Genomic DNA, 20,385 nt, shown 5'->3' with positions numbered 1-20,385 from the left:
TGATGGGACAGACATTAATGCTTTTTAATGACAGTGCTGTGTCAGGGACATGGTGGGGGACATGGCATGGTGCACGCATGCTTGTGTCCTGGATACTGTGTGGGAGGATGTGTGATGTGCCTACATGGTGTGTGCAGTGCCGGAGATACTGTTGTGGTGTACTTGTGATTTCTTATTAGGGTATTTGGGGTGTGGCACACAAGCTGTATGATGTTGTGTTGTGGCGGGTTGTGCCATGGATGTGGTCCCCATGTGCCTGCTGCCTGTGGCACTTACTGCATCAGTGGAATTTGGCGTCAAGGGTCGGGTTGGATGGGACGAGGGAGTCACATATTTCCTTGGTGTGTGACGCTTGTCATTTGTGGGTGGTCTAAGTGCTTGTCACTGACGTGACTTTGTGCCTGTGCTAGCACAGCAGAAACAACACAGATTATGCTGTGGCAGGGGGATGTGTGTTTGAGTGCCAGCAGGAGCGTGTTATGTTAGTGATGCAGGGTGCCTGTGATATGTTGTATGTGTGAATGGGGTATGAGTGAGGTTTGGGGTGAAGGTGTATGTCGTGGTGTGCAAACAGGTTGCAGGAGGGTGTGGCAGGGATGTACTGGTGTTGTGCACAATGCACTTGATGTGTTTTGCAACTCTAGTGTGTGCAGGGTGGATAGGGAGATTGATGTGACATTGGGGTCATGTCTACTCACCAGCCTCCTCGGATTTCACGCCACCGGCCTCTGCAACACCAACTCCCTCAATGGCCATACACTGGGTGCACTGGACTGACAACAGGAGGTAGAGCCCCTCAAGCGCAGGTCATCCCACCTTTTGTGGCAGTCACACACAGAGCATGGGGTTGTGCCAACTATAGTGACTTTCTGTGCCACCTCCTCACAGATGGCCTTTTTTCACAGCTGTGCCTGCCTGCGTAGGTCTGTTGAGAACAGTTTGTCGGCATGCTCCACAATGATGTCTGCCAACATGTTCAGTTCTGCCTTGCTAAAGCGTGGCCTGCACCTCCGGGTTGCAGGTACCTCTGATGTCATCGATATGACAATATCAGTGTTCAGGATTTGGATATGAGTCCAGCAGAAAGCAGTGAAGCCAGTGAAGCTTAACACATCTTTGCATGGTGTTCTTTAACCAAGCCGTTGAGACACTCCACAAATCTGTTGGTTTAAGGAGGTATGCTGAACATAATTTGTGTTTTATTCCTCATAGGGAAGTTATTTCTTTGAAGATGTTGTTGAAAAAAAGTGGCCATTGTTGGACCTCAACACTTCACACAGAGCCCATAGAGGAACAACCTCTCGCACTAGCAATGTAGCAGGGTCCTACCTCAAGCCAACGGTAGAATGGGAACACCACCATGATCAAAAAGCAAAAGCTATTACACCTGGTAGATATATCAATGAAGTATATGTGTAAATGTCGGAATGGCCCTGAGGGGCATGGTAGGGTTGCTTTTATATTTTTTAAGTGTGTGCCCGGCTATATACTACTGGCAGGTCACACAGTTGTTAATGAATTCAGCCATGTATTCCTGTAGGTTTGGGACAAACCAATGTTCCTAGAGGTCCACTGCAAAATACTCTTTGGATGTGTGTTCTGTGTAATGTAATTGATTCAGGGCAAGTGTACGCAATTCCTGGGGCATCACAGGCTTCCCTGTACTGTTTTGTGTCTATATTAAAACTGTGGGTGACAGTGAGCACTCTCTCTTTGTCCATATTTCCTGTTCATGTTGTGGAGCACGTCACTGCAGCTCTATTATCTGCATTACAGGCAGAGCATTGTAAGGGTCTGTAAGTGGTGCTTGTTGCCAGGAAAGGTTTGTGAACAACATGTGGAAAAGACTCTGCTTCTTTAGCTGCTGTCTCTGCTGCGTCTTTACCCTGGGAAACTAAATCTGTGTCCTTAGTTGCGCTGCACACTTTACAATTGCTAATGCTGAGGAACTAGGCAACACCTCTATTAATCATGAAATTAAATCTGCATGTTGCACTGGTGTGCCATCACTATTCCTAAACCCTCGCCTCTTCCATCTCGACAACCCTGAGTCCACTATTGATGTAACATATGCTGAATCAGAATAAATGGTAACACACCACCACTGCAACACCCCTATTGGTGTTATTAATGCCCCCAGTTCTGCTGCTTGAGCAGAATAATGTGGGGCAATCATGATTTGACATAACCTCAAATTCCCCCTCACACCCACTGCCTCCGTTTGCTGATACCCATAGTTCTAATCCTGGTGCGTAGAGCAATCGTGTACATAGTCCCCTTCCTGCACTGGTTCGGAGAGAAATGTAGCTGGGTTAACAACAGGGCATCTCACTGTGTTAATTGAATTTTTTGACAGTATTACCTCATACCCAGAAGCTTGTTGGGTGGTGAGGGTAGACTTGGATTTGTCCAAGATGGCAAATACTGCATGCTCTACATAGGGCATCACTGGACAGCCCATAGTGATTGTGGAAGATTTCTGTATTGCAAACACTACTACTGCGAGTGCTTTCTCACATGGAAAATATCCCTGCATTTCTGGATCTAAATGACCACTATAGTAAGCCAATGGCTTGTGCCCTCACAGTTTTTTTCTGGGTGAGAACAGCTGTCATCACCTGACTATTAGAATGGGAGAAAAGAAAGAACATTGTTGTATTATCTGGAGTTGCTAAAACGGGTGCATTGATGAGTGAATCTTTTAGTTCTTGGAATCTCTTATATATTTCTGCAGTCCAATTTATGGGCACTGTTTCTTTCTGTGCTGCCTTTAACCCTTGGAGGCGGGTCTTAGTGTAGTTGGAATAATTGAACATCCTGGATGTGCAGTAGTTGCAGAGCCCCAGAATGTGCAGCCTTGTAATGTGTAATATGTGGCTGCCACCATTTCTGGAGTAACCCTCTTCCCATCCAAGGATATTATCTGTCCTAGATACACAACTTCCTTTTGGCAGTATTGCAGTTTCCGTTTTTCAACCTTATATCCCTTGTCAGTCAATAGTGTCAGGAGTGTTATTGAATCCCCTCTACACTGCTCTTCAGTGGTGCTGCACACTAAGAGATAATCAACCTATTGATTCACTGTCCTAGGTGTCCGAAAGTTACCCAGATTCATTTGTAGCTCTGTTGAAAAATCACTTGTGGATTTGCAGTACCCTTGTGGTAAACATGTGTGTTGCAATCGGATCCGACAGTAGGTGAACACAGTAAGATACTGTGAGTCTGGGTGCAATGGAATTGAGAAAAATACATTCTTTAACTCTATCACTGTGAAGTGCATTGCTCCTGTGGGGATAATACACAAAATGATAGCTGCATTCGGCACCACTGGAAACTCCACCTCCACTACTTAAAGAATGGAGGTCCTGAATCATCCTCCACAACAACCCTTTTGCTTTCTCTAGAGGGCGTATGGCTGTGTTACATAGGGATTCTGAGATTATAATAATTCCTTGTCGCCACAGGCCCAAAAGTGTCTGATAAATTCCCTCATTTGCTTCCAGTGACAGGGGGTACTGTTTTACATAGGTCAAATTGTCCCCTTGTTTCAGTTTAATGCGGACACCCCTATTCCCCTTAGCAGATCAACAATTATAATTCTAACATCATTGGGGTTGCTGGTTCATAGTTCTTTGGGCACCTCTTTAAATCTTCCTGTAAATGTGCTGATAATGCCTTTGTAATTAGTATTTCTTAAAGAACCACTCTGTATTCCATAACCAATTAACATTGCATGCATATTTGCAAAGCCACTTCCCCTGTGTCATTGTCATCAATAAAAAGCTGTTCATCTGTCAAGTCTGTCAATCATGTGTGGGGGCAATGCATAAAACAGTGCACCATTCAGTGCTTTCATCAATTGTGCCCTGCAGGATCACCATATCTCTCCTTGTGAGTGCTGCTTCTAAGTGGATGATGATAGTGGTGCCCTGTGCTATTTCCTTTTACACTGATGTTCTGAATATGAATTCAGTAGGAAGTCGGAACGTGTGGTCCTTAATTCTGGGCACCCATCCTAACAATACCTGTACTCCATAGATGACTGCCTCCTGGTACAGTGGTGTACCTCGCAATATGTTGTGAGCAGGAAATGCCTGTATCACAGCTACAACTTGCGTGTATTGAATGCCTGGAGTGGAACACACAATACCTTTTTCTGTAGCATGAAATGGTAATATTTAATTTACTCATAATGTCTTGGCATAGTATGTTGATTGGTGTATTTCATGAGTACAGCAAAGGTGCTACAATTTCTTGTGTGCTTATAGTAAGAGGTAAATCTTCAGTAACAGGAACCATTACAACAGCCCCACAGAAGCCCTGCATGTCCATTAATGTGTTCGACAGTGGAAACCTTCCTTCCTTGATTGAGGATTTGAAAGCTTGCATGTCTACCAAAAATGAAAATTCCTTGTTGCCTACCTTGACTGCCACCTCAGGTTTGTAGAGAGGCAGATCTACACATCATCTATAAAGTCTGCCTCCTCACCTCTGTCATACTGGAAGATGAGCAAGAGAGCACTGTATGTGACACCTGATATCATCCCAATACCACATCAAAGGTATGAGAGACGTTTTGCACTGAGACAACCGTATCGAATGTACCCTCAAAATGAAATGGTAGACATGATTCTGCAGACACCACTGGACATAAAAGAGCTATAAGTAAAGTCGGACAGAAGAGAAGTGACGTCACAAAGAAAGACGATACACAGATGCACTGAATCTGATGAATAGATGTCCAAAGAATAAAGGATGCATCTGAAGCAATGAAGTAAACATATATGTTAATATGAAGAAAACCATATACATGAAGACGATAAGTGACAAGAGGTGCAGTAGATGTATATATGCAGAAACGCAAGGTAGATAAGACAATGTAGAAGCTTGCTAAAGTAAGAAATACAACAAGTAAAGCAGCCATGTTACAAAAACAGACTTTGGCATCTTATAATAGTAAACAAGAAATCTGGAGGAGAGAGACAGAGGCTACAGGACTGACAGCTATGTGTGAGAACAAAGGTTATTTGCTTCACTCAAGATCAAGGATGCCACAGCAAGAAGCAACTGCAAGGAATGAAAGGAGTTGAAGAGGATAAGCCATGTACGTAAGACATATTACTCTCAGAATATGTAAAGGGGTGAATAATTATGAGTGCCAAGTATTGGACAATCAAAGATGCAATAAGCACATGCAAGACGGAGAAACCAAGTCTCCAGAGGCCAAGACGAGTAATAGCACCCAATATAATTGAATTGAATAGCACTAAATAAAAGGTCAGAATGGACAAATTTATGGGGCCTCATTATGAGGTTGGAGGTAGCCTTGCCGGTTTTACGGCAAGGCTACCTCCAAACCAGCATCTGGGTCCGGCACCCATGAATGGGCAATTACCGGGCTATTCCGGCCCAGCCGGACCCGGTAATTGCCCTTTCGCGGGTGCTGGGCCCGTTACATCCCCATTCCCATTTGAGCCCCATAGGGCTCAATGGGAATGGAAGGGTGATAGCACTGGTACCGTTAGTTCTGCTCGTGGGTGCCGGTACAGCCACCAGGTCAGACCTGGTGGCTGCAAGGGCACCCACGAGCAGCACTCCTAGTATGGCGGTATGGTAGCAACAGTGCCGGTGGTGATACCGGCACCGTTGTTGCCTTACCAGCATACTTGTAATGAGTCCCAGGGTCTCCTTACACTTGGTGCAGGACTGGAAAACAAGACCTATTAATAAAGCTCCAGACGAAGATAGCAATGTACCTTCACTCCCTTAAAAGTTCTAAAGAAGAGAACGCCCAGCAACGTCAACTATAAACAAGAATGTGTGGCTTAAGGCCTAACTGAAGAGAGATGGCAGACTAATTAGTTAAGAAAAAGAGTTGCTTGATGTTGTTCCCCTGTACCTTGGGTTTGTTACTTACGTGCTGCTAGCTAGCGAAATGTCCAAGGTTGGAAGAAAATGCCAACCAATCATGAGTGTCTATGAGGTTATGAAATATACATTGTTGCAGAAGCCTATCCACTGCTGGCATTATGCTATTATCTTTATTTTACATAGTTAGAGAGTGTTTAAGGCGTGCCTAACAGATAAGGGTCAGCCAATGATGTTATTAACACTTAGACAGAATATAGGTATATAAGTTCCCCTAACCAATCCCTTCACCCAATAGTTTTTACTGTTTGCCACGTAGGATGACGTCATGGTTGACGTACATCGAGGTATAAAGGCTTTTGTGTAATAGAAATGCAAAGAGAGTGTGTGAGCTATAATTTGTTGTTCGCAAGGTTTCCCTACTTTATTGAACTGAGAATAAAGTAGTATTTTGCTGCATTCTTTGAGTCTGTCCAGTAAGTTAGGCCTGAGATCAGCTATTTGGTAATCCCATTCGGCACTTGGGACTCTCCAGGTGCTATTGCACATTTTGGTAGCAGTGCAGACAAAGCCGTATACAATTTCAAATTGTTTGTATTTCGGTAGTACTAAAATTACCTAGCACTTAAAACTATGAACAATTCTACCATATAGTCCCATTATAGCGATCAAGGGAAGCAGGGGTTGCAGGGGTGCCCCCCAAACCCTTGTTCGCTATAATGGGATCAGGGGTTATGTGGGTTTCCCTAGCTTCCTATAAAAAAAGCTATGTGAAAAAAAGGGACCCTGTGCCGGTGGTTCTCATACACATAAGTGAAGGCACCTGGCTTCACAGGGAGACAGGGGAGTTGGCGGCACACAGCGAAGTGCGCCACCGAAAGGTAAGCAAGGCGGGGTGTGGGTATTGTTTTTTATTGTTCTTTTAGTATGCGCTTAATACCAATGAGTGGTTTCTAAGCACAGGATCGGGATTCGGACTTGTATTGCACTGTGTTGTCTCGCTTCCAAGACAAACATGTTGCCCCTGAGCTATCCTTCAGCCCCTTATGTAATCTAATGCATGATTACACTGCAGCACACTTTTCTAATTCAAAAATGTTCGTATTTGGAATTTTGCGCTATGGTGTAATCATGTATATCTGGTGCAGATGGTTTGGATCCAGTCTCTCTGATTTTTGATGTCTACCACCATTTACCAGAAGAACGCAGAGTTTGCTGTGGAAAGTGGAGGAATAGCACACGTATGAAAACGAGATGGTCAGCAGGTGCCCCCTATACGAAATTCCTGTCCGGTCCCCACGGCACCCTGCGGATTAATGGCGAACTGGTCGATTGGGGAAGAGTCGATACTGAAGGGCTCATACTAAGCGACAAATGTAAGTAGAGCATCAAAAGTGCTAAATAAAAGGGAAGGGATTGTATTGTTTGTTTGTTTGGTTTGTTTGTTTGTTTGTTTTATTTCTAATGCGCTCCAGACCCATAGGTAGAAGGGCGCAGCAGGTAGGATAATGCGAAACTTACATCGTTACAGATTATACAGGATACAGTAAAAGTTATACATATTATACAAGATACAGTAATAGTATACAAATGTGCAGGACCATCATCGTGCAGGTCGATGAGTTACATAGAAGATGGTACGCGTAACATATCGTGAGACAGAGGAGAGGGACAAGTGTCAGGTCTGGGAATACTATAAACCTATATCTAGTGGTCGTTGGAGATAAGATATTGGATAACATTCCTTCTGAATAGTGGGTACGGCTGATCTGCTCTTAGATTGTTGGATAATAGATTCCAGGTTTTAGCCGCCTTCACAGGGAAACTATTCCCACCAACCGTGGTAAGTTTAAATCTAGGTACTACCAGACAGTTAGTGTTGGTAGCTCTAATAGGTATGATGGAGGTTTTTTTTGTATTTTGTTCGTGAGGTAGCTTGGGGCAGCGTTGTTAAGAGCTTTATGTGTCAAGGAGATCATTTTTAATTGAATTTTGTGGTTTGTAGATAGCCATTTGTGTTGACGTCTAATGGAGGAGATGTGTGCTCTTTTATTTATGCCAAGCGCTGCTCGCAAAGCATTGTTTTGGAGCGTTTGAAGTTTCTGGATGGTAGATTTGTTGGCGCCACTGTAAAGGGCATTACAGTAGTCGATCCTGGAGAGGATAAGTGCTCTAGCCAGGATCATGCAACTGTCATTAGAGAGGAAAGGCTTGCCTGCTCTTATCAGTTTGCAGGTGTATGCGGTGGTGGAGGCCAAGGATTTTAGTTGTTTGTCGAATGATAGTGTGGAATCCAAGTAGAAACCGAGGGTTTTTACTTCCTTGGAGACCCTGATAGGATTTCCATCAATATTGAAGGAGGAGAATTCCTGACCTAATTTTTTGGTGTTCATATGTGTTCCCAGGATTATCAACTCCGTCTTGTCGTCATTCAAGCACAGGCCATGTGTGGCCATCCATGCTTGAACAACGAGATATACCCTGTTCACCAATTCCGAGTCCTTCCTATGATCCCCAGAAAGCAGGAGGAGAATCTGTGTATCATCTGCATAGTTAGTGTAGGTGATACCCAGAAGGTCTAGATCATCGAACAAGGGTTTGGTGAAGATATTGCATAGGGTAGGCGAGACACAGGAACCCTGGGGAACGCCACACAATATAGGGGTAGGGTCAGCTGCGGCCGAAGGGGAAAAAACTCTCATTGTACTTTCGCTAAGGAAGGATTCTAGCAATTTGATGGCCTCAGGTGAGAAATGGGCAGCAGAGTCCAGGTGTTTGCAGAGTACCTTGTGATCGACCAAGTCGAATGCTGCTGAGAGATCAAGTAGGAGCAAGAGTGCTGTTCCTCCTCCATCCCTCAGCTCGTCGACCTGCGTCTTTAAATCAATTAAGGCAGTTTCCGTTCCATGAAGTGGACGGAAACCAGATTGTCTTGCTCCTAGGAGCTTATACAAGTCAAGGTGTTTTTGTATCTGAATATAGGCAGCTTTGTCCAATATTTTGAGGAGGAATGGCACAGTGGTAATGGGGCGGTAGTTGGTTGGGATAAGTGGGTCTAAGGTCTGTTTTTCGAGAAGTGGGAGCACCCAGGAATGTTTTAAATTGGCTGGGATAGTGCCTGATGTGAAGGAGGCATTGATTAATTTAGAAATAAATGGTGAGAGGTCTCTGGCAGCGTCTTTTATTAACTGTGCTGGGCAAGTATCGCCCTTGCAGTTAGATGGTTTGAGTGAAAGAATGATTTTTTCTACTTCTAGTGGGGATGTTTTGGAGAAGTGAAATTTGTTGTTTGCCTCTGGTGGGATACTATGTGTAGAGGTATTAGGGGAGTGCTGAAGGTTGAGCATATCTTTTTTTTGTTGTATTTTGGTTTGAAGTGTATTGATTTTATTTGCTAGCGCATTTTGAATATCTGTGCACCAAGTCTTATCCTTGGTAACTAAGTCTGGTGTGGCTATTGCTGACTCTAATTCCTTCAGTATGGCGAAGAGTTCTCTCATGCTAGAATTAGAGTTAGTGATACGTTCATCATAGGAGTTCTTTTTGGCAAGGTTCACTTCTTTTTTAAAGTGAGAGGAGATAGAGGATAGTTTTGCTTTATTTTCGATAGAGGGACATAGTCTCCAGGAATTTTCACTTTTTCTTTTTAGGAGTCGTAAATCTCTCAATTGGGGAGTGAACCATTTGTTAAGGTGCGCTTTAGGTTTGCTTTTTCTAAGTTTGAGCAGGGCGATTTTGTCCAGTGTGTTGAGCATAATCTTGTTATATTCTTCAACTAGAGTACTAGGGTCTAGATTGTCAGATACATCGTTTAACGTGGGTAGGATGGCGGGGATGACTTTTTCCGCTGTAATACTCTTTTTGTTTCTGGTTAGACAAGGAGGTGCTAACAATGGGACCGTCGGAGAGGGTCTGGCTGTAGATAGGTTAAAGGTTACAAGAGAGTGATCTGTCCATGATTGGGGAGAGATGGAAGTGATAGAGGCTGTGCAGTTGTAATCTGCTATCCAGTCTAGTGTTCTCCCTTTGGAGTGAGTGGGTCTGTTGACTTTCTGAAACAGGCCTGATGCATTGATGGTATTGGCTATGTCTGAGGCTTGTTTGTCCATAGGGTCATTAAAGCCAAGGTTAAAATCTCCCAATAATAGAAGCTGGGAGGTAGGTTTAAGGTTGTTGGTGATTAAGCTATGCAAGTCCTCGTCGAAGGTACCGAGAGGACCTGGGGGTCTATAAATTAAGTGGATGGTGAGGGTTTGTATGTTATTTATCTGGAATTTGACTGAGATATTTTCACAGGATTGTAGGATTTGAGGAGGGGATGTTCTGAGAGAGAGGCTCATTTTGGAGATGATGGCAATTCCACCACCTCGTGTGCCATCCCTATCTTGTCTTGTTATGGTGTAGCCTTCTGGAATGGCTAGCATTAGCGATGGTCCAGCTGCGTTATGTAGCCAGGTCTCGGTTACTGCCAGGAAGTCCAGATTGTGTTCTGTAATGAGGTCGGCTATGTCAAGGGCATGGGCGACAAGGGATCTCGCATTAAGGAGTGCTCCTTTGAGTACTAGCGTCTCTTTGGCATGTTTGCTTGGCTAGGGGTAGTTAAGTTGGTATCTGAGGTCTTGAACTTTTGTGTTTTGATTGTAGTGACATTTGTTGTTACAGTCTGGTTATAATGTTATAATATACATTATAACTGTATATATAAACGGGAGAACAGGTTTGTTTTAAGAGAGAGAGAGAGAGAGTGAGAGAGAGAGAGAGAGAGAGAGAGTTTGCCTAGATTCCAATTCTCAAGGAGATGGAAGATAACGCATTACACTCCAAGTGGGATGTTTTTAGGGATTCCTGAGACAGGCTGATATGAAGAATGCATCATACACACCAAGACTGAGTAAAACAGAGATGAGATGAGATACATTTACTAGAGAAAGTAGAGGAAGACAATCGTAAAAATTGTTGTGCTCATTTGTTTGGGGTTATGTCAGTGTAAAGAAGTTGATTTTTTAAACTAAAAATATAGAATGATAGTAATAATCTAGCTGGGTATCAGACCCTAAAAACAAGCGATTGATGTCAATCATAAGAGGGTAACAGTCGAGAAAAAATATAAGCAAAAAAATATTCTTAGATTGTCAACAATAAAATAGCAGGATGGCGAGAATTGTTAGAATTATAAATAAAGGAATAAAGAGAATATTATTGTGTAGGCCTGAAAACTGGTTGAAGAATTGCTTTTGGGAAATGGGCTGCGATGGATGGTGCTTGCCTGAATTGATTGTTTTGATATAATTAAGTGATAACAGAATAATGTCTGGTAAGTATTGACAGTTAAAAATGACTTGTCATCATGGAGGACACTCCTCTTTTACATTTGTGAAAAACACAGCTGAGGTACACACCCAAGATTAGGAAATACCATGCAGAATGGGTAAGAGGCACGGGTGCGAAAATGTTCACGCCTTAGCCTCAAGAGGGGTCCCTACCAAGAACAGTATTGTATTACAGCAAATGACAACGTACTTCCATGCTGTGTACACAGGGAAGAAGCTACAAAAAGGATTGCTATTTTAGAACTATGGAAAATGGATCAGAGCGAGAGAGGAAACCCAGCAGAGAGGGAGTGAATGTTTAATCAGCATGGAGGGGACGGGGTAGTGCCCTTAGCTCCTCTTATTCTCTCTGAAGCCAAGAGTACAATTGCTGAGAAACCCGTATGTTATCCTTTAAAGTAGTTTTAAGAAGCAGCAGGGTATATTAATTCGATGTACGCACCCCCTGCTTGTAGCAGTGAAGCTAGTGCTGAAGAAAGTAAGTCTAAAGAACACTAATATATGTCGAGACATAGTAAAAGTGAGGAGCATAACGAGGGAAGGGACAGATTGATTGAGATAGAAGAAGAGACCAAGAGACAGAAAGAAGAGAAAGACAAAGCCAGTGAAGTAACAATTGAGAATAAGGAGTGGGTGGGAAGACAAATATTACTCAAATTACACAGAAGGGGTATCGAAGAAGTTAAAGAGTGAGAAGAAAGAGAGGAATGGGAGAGAAAGGAAAAAGAATGAAACAGGGCATATGAAGATGAGAAGGAAAAAAGGGAAGCAAAAGGAAGAACGAAGAACATATGAAGAGCAGATGAAAGAGAAAGAGAGAAAAGAGGGGCAGAAAAAGAAACATGAGGAAATATAAACACAGAGATTGAAAAGCAAAGGTTGCAAAGAGGCGAGAATAAAGAGATGAGGAGGCAAGGAGTGGAAGAACAAAACAAAATGAAAATAATTAGAGGACAAAGGGAAAACAAAATAGATCACATCATTAATAGATGTGTAATACCAGTTGGAGAAAAAGAACGATGGGAAGAAGAGAGGGCTGCAACAGCCCACATGGGCTGATAAGCATGAGGCAGAAGGCATAGGGAAAAGGATTGGGGAATTATATAGACAAATGAGGAAAAAAGACGGTTACAAGACCAGAGGGAGTATGGAAGGATCGCCACCAAGAGAAACAAGAGATAGATCGGATGACGTTATGATGGAAAAGCATAGAACGCTGTCCCTAAGCAGACTCAATCTTGATGATGAGGAAAGGGATAACAGCCATAACAGTTGGGGTATAATGATGTCAGATGAAGAAAGGGAAGAAAACAAGATATCATGAGGAGAGTGTGCGTGTGGCTCTTTGATAGATCCAGATGTAGGGAAAGGGGTAAAATGGTCAGATTTAGAAGAATCAGAAATAAAAACACCAGAGCCTATATCAAATCCTGAACGAGCACACGGACAGTTGCATAGTGTAGGGGAAATTGCTGCACCTTATGTAAGTAGATTGAGGTCATTGCCAGGGCGAAGTCGAGCGGGTGAAACTGGCCCCACCTGGAAAACAGGCAGTGTAGGGGACACGGTTGTAGAACAGGGTTCACACAATTCCCATTATTAGAGAAAGTGGCAGTGTTAGGAAATATTTCTCTTTACTGCACCTTTTCTTCCATGTTAATGGACCCCCACATTTTTTTATTTTATTTTTTATCCTAATCTGACTTTTTCCAGTGGAGCACAGTCTTTAGTTGCACTCCTCTGGGCTTTTGTTCGACTGTCAGTACTGGTAAACTATGTTTCCCTTAGTCTTTGACTATGTTGCCAATTCTTGGTAACTTTTTATCTATGTGCCACGTACCTTACAGTACTGAGCATATGGGTCCTTTTGTTTTATAGCCCTAGACACCCTCTAATGATTGTTCGGTGATAGTACAAGGATGCCAAGGATGAACTGGTAGTAGTAGCTTACTTTTATAGTATTTTTACTTTTTTTTAAGCAACCATATCGTATTTACTGCGTTTGGCTCAGGACTCTGGCCAGTGCCAAAAATGGTCGTACCACAAAGTCTTGTGTCTGTCCTTTTGCCTTTTTGTCCCTTTGCCCACCCCAGGTCGAGTAGACCTGGGAATTCCTTATTTGGACATGCAGCCAACAACGAAAACCGCAACTTTTGCGTGCTCCTGCATGTGACGTGTGCTAGTGCCCATGAAGAGGATTGGGGATGTCTCATCCCATGCCACACTACCGGTGCCTGTATGTCTGGTATGCTGGAATAAATGGAAACACCGTGGGCCATGATTGACCCACACCTGGCATGCAATCAAGAGAGCAGATCTTCCATTGGCTATCACAAATTTGAGCGTGAAACAAATCTTGGATAAGAGAAGGGGCTCTCCATCAATTCGAGATCTTTCAACTGAAGTTATCTCTGAACTACAGAAGGAGCCAAGTATCTTGAAATGCTAAAGCAGACCTGTGTAACTGCCAGAGACGCGCTGGAAGGTTTGTCACCCTGAGCCCGCTGTTGTCCTGTTAGACCCCTGTTTTTGCATTGATCACAGAAGGCATACAAGGGCTCTTCAACCCTTTGGAGTGGTGAGAACAACTACTCTCAGCACCTCCTGTTTACCCTCAATAAGAGCCTCAAAGGGCACTTAGACCCTTTGGAGTGGTGAGAACAACTTCTCTCGGCAGCTCCTTATTACACTCCAAAAGAACCTCATTGGAAGTGTTTCTGGGCTAACCAATGAACTGACCAGCTAGAACATGGGGTATCGCATAGGAGCACAGCCTTCCCAAGTTGACACTCGAGACTTGGGGAATCACTAGCTTGTCATCCTGGGCTCTCTCCCGCCATAGTCCTGGCTCATCTGGGTCACGATTTAAGAGAGTGTACCTTGTCGCAAGCATTTGCGGTCCCTGTGTTGCCCTGCTGTGGTGACGGTTATTGTAGGAGCTTTGGCTGCCTGCCCCTCTGTTCTCTGAGACGTGCTGCACTGGAACTGTCCTCTTTTTTTTCTTTTTTCTTTTCTTTTTTCTTTTTCTTTTTCTTTTTATTAGCTGATGGTTTACAATTTAAACCTTTCAGCTACATGTGTGTAACAAAATCAATTCATGCTGACAAATCATGTATTACAATCTGAAACTTCAATGAGTCTAACAGAAGAAAATATAAAAGGAAGAAAAGAAAGGTTTTTTTCCAAATACACCAATCATTAGTGCAGCTGGACGCCCTTTACTGTTGGTTTCCACTCCAAGGGTATGTCTAATGCTTGTTAAAGGTCAAAGTCATCCTTGGTTCAGCTGGTTTCCGACAGCCCCACAGAAACGTCAATTCTCGCAAATTAAGCTTTCAGGAAGGCCAACAACGCCAATGTTAGAGAGATCCTGTCTCCCTGTGTTAGTAAGGCCCACCAATCTTCCACAAGCAATGTCGACATTCAATGAAGAATCTCCCCATCAATTGTGTTCTAATATCCATTAGCGCTGGGCATGATCGTGTTAGGTGCTGTAGTGACTCCAGTTCACAATTGCATAGCGAACAGGAAACGATCTGCGATTTTAGAAGGGTCCTTACTGCCAAACACTTCCCTCATTGGGAGCAAGTAGAGGTGAAAGCGCATGAACTGCCTTCGCAAGTGAGGGCACGGGAATTTAGGCATGTATCTTAGGACTGTACCTCTGGCCCTTGTTTCCGGTAACCTTTTTCTGTATATTTTAAGCTTGCTTATCTCCTCCTGGGCTTGGCTCCAATCAAGATTGTATAGCCTTTGCATCACCAGTGTTGGATTTGTGACTAAGTCCTTCTCCGTGGACCTCAAGATTGAGCTGCAGATCTTCTTCTACTCCATCAGTGATGTCTCTGTGTCTTCTATCAAAGCTTTCTTCAATTCGAAAAAGCTGCCAGCTTCAGTCGGCATGATACATTTACGGTAGAGTGACAGTATCTTCCAAAAGGTTAGAGCCAACATTGAAGTGCGGCCCAACTCAGAACTAATTGCCTGGATTGGCGTGCACTTCGACAGGGACAACACAAGCCTCCAAAAAATACCTTCCAGTTTAGACCACAGATCAAATGGCAATGAAAACAAGGTCTCGGCTCCATATGTAAGTATGGGCAAGACCTTCATGCTGTAGTATTCAATAGCAGGAAGCAAGTTGAATTTACAGTGCCTCGTAAGTAACTTACTTGACTGTGCGGCCAGAGTCCTCGCTTTACTGTGCAATGAGCTTTCTATGGGAGCGTCAACCCCACTATTACTCAAGCACATACCCAAGTAAGTCAAAGAAACAACCTTATGAATTTTTTCATCATTCAAATATCATGAATTCTTTTTGGATATTTTCCCCAGGTTACAACTAAGGGTAAGGATTCTGGACTTCTTTACATTGATCTTTAACGCATTGGCTTCCACACACCCTGCCAGTACATTCAGTTGCTTCTGAAGACCAATCTCGGTCCTGTTCAGCAACACTAGATCGTCAGTGTACAACAAACGACTGACAGGGTGTCCCGCTATCCTCTGCGGGACACATCTGATGTTTACAAGCGCTTTGTCGGTGTCCGAAATGAACAGGTTGAAGACTGCTAGGGCTAGTGTGTATCCCTGCTTCAGACGTTTAAAAGTTCTGATAGGATCTGAGAGGTTTCCATCTTTATCCAATCGGACAGACAGGGATGTGTCTGAGTACAGAGCCTTCAAGGCCGCTCTAATGACTTGCGGGCAGCCCAAGCTTTCAGCTTAGCCCACAGTATTGATCGGTCTACAGTATCGAATGCTTGTGCTAGGTGGATCGATGCTAGATATATTTTAGCCGATTTGGTGGTTTTTTACTCTGGTCTTCAAGATGTTAATGAAAAAAAGATGAAGGGCTGTTCCAATGCAAACAAATCCAGCCTCCCAGGGATCGAAGTGGTGAGACTGAATGCTCCAAGCACTCAGTGCTTTTAGTATGACGGCACCGAAGAACTTTCCAATTACATCAAGGAGTGATATAGGCCTGTAATTGGCCGGGTCGGACCTGTCACTCTTCTTAAATATTGGCACGATGATAAAAGTTGTCCATGACAGAGGTACTTTCTGTGCTTTCTTAATCAGGTCAAACAATTCCCACATAAAGCTAGCCCAAGCTTCCAGATTATGCTTCAACATCTGGTTTGTAATTCCATGAGGGTCAGAAGCCCACGAGCAACTTGCCACTTTGATCATATTCAAGATGTCCTCTTTGTCTGTCTGGGTAGTCCAGGCCTTGGGTTGTAGTAGTTCTTCAATGACCACCCCTTCGTTAATTGGCGCAAACAGTTGCGTGAAGTGGGAAACCCACGCTTGGGGTGGCACCAAGTTAGATAGTAAGGAGTGTTGGGGGGCATTTATCTCATTGATTGTTCGCCACATCTCTGTCGTATTTTTTGAGGCCAAGCTTTTGAGCATCGTCCACCCGCGAGACACAGGGAAACGGAGGCAACTACTCCAGCCAACCCTTACCATCCCCCACCGCCCGTACAGCCACAACTAGGTACCACGGGGCTGTGGAACGGACAAGATACCACCAATCACCACACAATCGGAAGTATGGACACTAGCAGCTGCCCTAGTCATGTGGAGGGGGTAAGGAGCATGCAAGGTTATTAAGGGAGCAGGTGGAGGGGACAGCTAAATCCTCAAACGCCTCGAATGCAAAAACGGGCATGTACCTCCTGAGGCTCAGGGTGTACACGCATCCCGTCGTGTAAGATTACACAAGCCCAACCGGTTCAGTCCAGGATAGAGATACAAACTAACCAATACCACTAACAATTTCCTTCTCTGCATACACCTCTCAAACTCCAAACCAAACACAACCACAAACCTCTAGCGCAGCAAACCGCACAAACTTCACTACACTGCAACAACAAAACAAAAAACACACATAGACTCGCATATCAGCACACAACGACTACCGGCCGCATACACCCCAGGCCCAGCCGACGGAACCACCGGGCTGAGGCTGCCAACAGCACATCATTGCAATCTTGCACTTTTCCAGCCTCCACCCACTAACCCACCCTTCCCTCCCTCTTTCAGAGCCGCCAGAGCGCCAGGGTACCACTCCGGTGGTGATAGTGCGTGGTAAAAATGACCTTTAACATTAACATCTTCTCAGTGTCTTTCTGAAGCATGTTAAACTTTTGGGACTTCATCCAATTTTTGTATTGTTGCTTAAGTCTTTTTAAATCTTCCATAGCCTCAACGGTCTTCTTCTGCACTTCCTTTTACATATATTGAGCGCCTTTTTCTTGTTTGCCACATCAATGTCAAAACAATGTTGATTAATAATTGGTGATTTTGGACTCGTTGATCTTACCTCAGCATAGGCCCTAAACCTCTTTGCATAGTCCAGGGTTGCAGCCGTCGAACTGCTGTCGTCAGCGTTCGCAGTGGCTTGGAGAGATCGTGTGAGGGCTGAGATTCCTAGCAATGGAATTCTCAGCCTAGTATGCCCTGCCGTTACTTCAATAACAGAATGAGTGCATTCTCGACGAGCCATGGCCACCTCTTGCCTGTTAGTATTAATATGTCATGGTCACTACCTTTGGTTACCTGCACCTCCATGTGCAGAAGGCTTTGATGGATGTGTTCAGGGACGAAAATGTAATCCAAAGTCTTTGTCTCAAGACCTCCTTTCCATGTGGGTCTTGCTGGATTATCCCCCTTGACATTACCATTCACCATCATGATGGTCAATGGAGCCAGAACCTCTTACGGCTGGTGCATCAACGTTTAGAGCAAGGTTTCTTAATTCCGCCTTTTCATTGAAGCAATGGTTATTCAAATTGCTGCAAATTATGAGGTCCAAGTTTGACCACTTTACCAGTGCTTTGTCAATTACGGCCAAGACAGTCTTGACAAAAGCTTTTTAATTTAGGTGAGGCAGCATTCCAATAAAGACTTATTACTAGGCACATGCTAGATAAGGGATCCAGAGGCAGATTACTTCTCAAAGGTCGAAGGCCGGCTCGCCTGGGCCAAACAAGTGAATGAAGCTTCTGGTATTCCAACTACAGAACACCATGTGCAGAAGCTGCGCTTCTGGCTTTGGGTTTGAACATTATGACTGGGCATTCTTGTTTGCGAGTACACGCGCCAGACAGGACCAATTTTCTTCTGTCAAGTCCCTGCCATTTTCCTCGAATCTCACTTTTTCACTTCTTAGTTTCCACCGTATTGCGATGTCTTGCATTGCTTTTTAGAGGCATGTGATTTGGATTCAGAGGAGTGATTTCTCCTTTCTCTGGATCCATAGTCCTTGTTGTTCTGTGCAAGCCAGGGCAGACTACAGGTGTCCTCGAAGGCCCCTGACCGTCCTCAGGGCCCAGTTTCTCTAAGGAATCCTCATGTAGCTCGTACGTGGTTAACCAGAAGCCCATTGGCAATAAATTAGTCGCTTCGGCCACTAAGTGGTTTTTGATCGTGGGCGATGATAAGTAAATAATTACCTTACCCAAGCAGTTTTCCATAGGAAATTCCACAAAGACAAGGTCTTTTGACTGTACCCTCCCAAGGCTAGGTAAACAATGACTCAGCCTCAGTACGTTGGCTCTGTACAGGATAACATCATCATCTATGAAGAGAATCCTTTCCAGCAGCGGACGGCTTGTGTTGTTTCCTTGGTCTCTGGTGTGCAGCCTTTCTTGGCCTCTTGTAGCCCTGTCCTTGGATTTATAGCTTCACCCCGCCGGATTGCGGGGTTGATTTCCTTGTTTAACGGCCATAGCCTTTCGGCTCTCTTCTAGTGTCTTAAATTGGCCAGTGAGGTCCTCCACCCATTTTTTTCCTTCATGGCTGTGTAAAAGTTACACGTTGCAGTATTCAGGTTAGCGCCCTTTGGTTTTGCCCTCACTTTTACACTTTCGGCCTACTGTCCTAGGGTCCTACCCGCATGTAGCGTTCGACCTAGCTAGTGACAAACCTCAGGAGATCCTTCGTCTTCATCATCGTCCTCATTGTCAACCATGGTTGAATAAGCCTCATCAGCAAAAACACTCTGCCGTGTCTGGGAAATGTTTGAGCCAATGTCTACGTCTGAGTAGTCGGCGTGATCCTTGTCCTAGGTGACCGAGTATGTGGACAAGTTGATTAAATCCACTGTCTCATCCTCCTCAAAGTGCTCAAGAACTTGCTGGCTTTCCTTTCTTGTTATCTGTGCATGAAAACCAGCCATGGCAGCCGGGCTCACCCTTGGTCTTTGTGGTGTTTAGCCCTCGAGTATTTCACTATCCTGGTTGCGGGCAGGTAAGTTTTGAAGTTCTTGCAATTTTCACCTCCTGTTACTTTGCTTCCACGAGTTTAAACTTCAAGGCCTCTCACTGTGATTGCTGAGGGATCTCCCTATTTAATCCATTTCCTCCAGTAGATGTAAAACCAAGGCAATGGCCTCTCGTGTGTGTGTGTGTCGATCCAAGCACTACTTGCCTCTACCGGGCCCTCTGAAGACCTCAAAACAGAGCTATGTAATGCTTCAGTGGTAGTTAGAGGTGCCAAGGCTGTAGGCGAAGACTCACCTAGCCTTCCCGCTATGGACTTCACAGCTTCTGAAGTCATTGTGGAATTCCGGTCAAACTGAGGATCATTCCGTTGTTTGGCCAGCTCTGATCTCCTCTTGTTTTTTTTCATTGATAATAGGATCGATTATAGTGTGAAGGATGTCCATAATTTGGGCTGTGTTTTTGTCAAAGTTTCCTTGGAGGGCGGTTATGAACCCCTCCATAAAGATTACCTTTGAGTGGAGCATGGCCATGACTGTGGTTTGGTCCTTAATCTGATCACTGATAGATTTGTACAGCTTTATGAACGGTGTCATTGTGATTGCAAAAGCTGTGACCATTCCTGCATCAACCGATGGTTTAATAGATGCCTGATCTTCAACTTGAGCAGCAGCCATTTCCAAAAGCAGGTCCTCGACTGAGGGAACTGAAGGGGCTTTGTCCAAGAGGCTGGGTACATTCGTATCACCACATAACCTTGTACTGTTATGTGTTCTCTGACAGCAATGTGAGAGGCCTTGTAAACATTCTCCGTCACCCCATTTGGCTCGTTTGCAATCATGTCATGACTGCCTTGACAGTAGCTGATTCTCGGAAATGTCCCTTTTGCGGGGGCTCGGATTTCGCTGTTCCCCAATGGCCAGTCTTTTGGAGAGTATGAACAATCACTGGTCGGGTTG

This window comes from Ambystoma mexicanum, chromosome 4q, assembly GCF_040938575.1.
Source record: "Ambystoma mexicanum isolate Mex_15411 chromosome 4q, UKY_AmexF1_1, whole genome shotgun sequence".
NCBI classification, from domain to species: Eukaryota; Metazoa; Chordata; class Amphibia; order Caudata; family Ambystomatidae; genus Ambystoma; species Ambystoma mexicanum.
The sequence above is the reverse complement of the archived record's forward strand: the minus strand, read 5'-3'. Positions refer to the sequence as shown.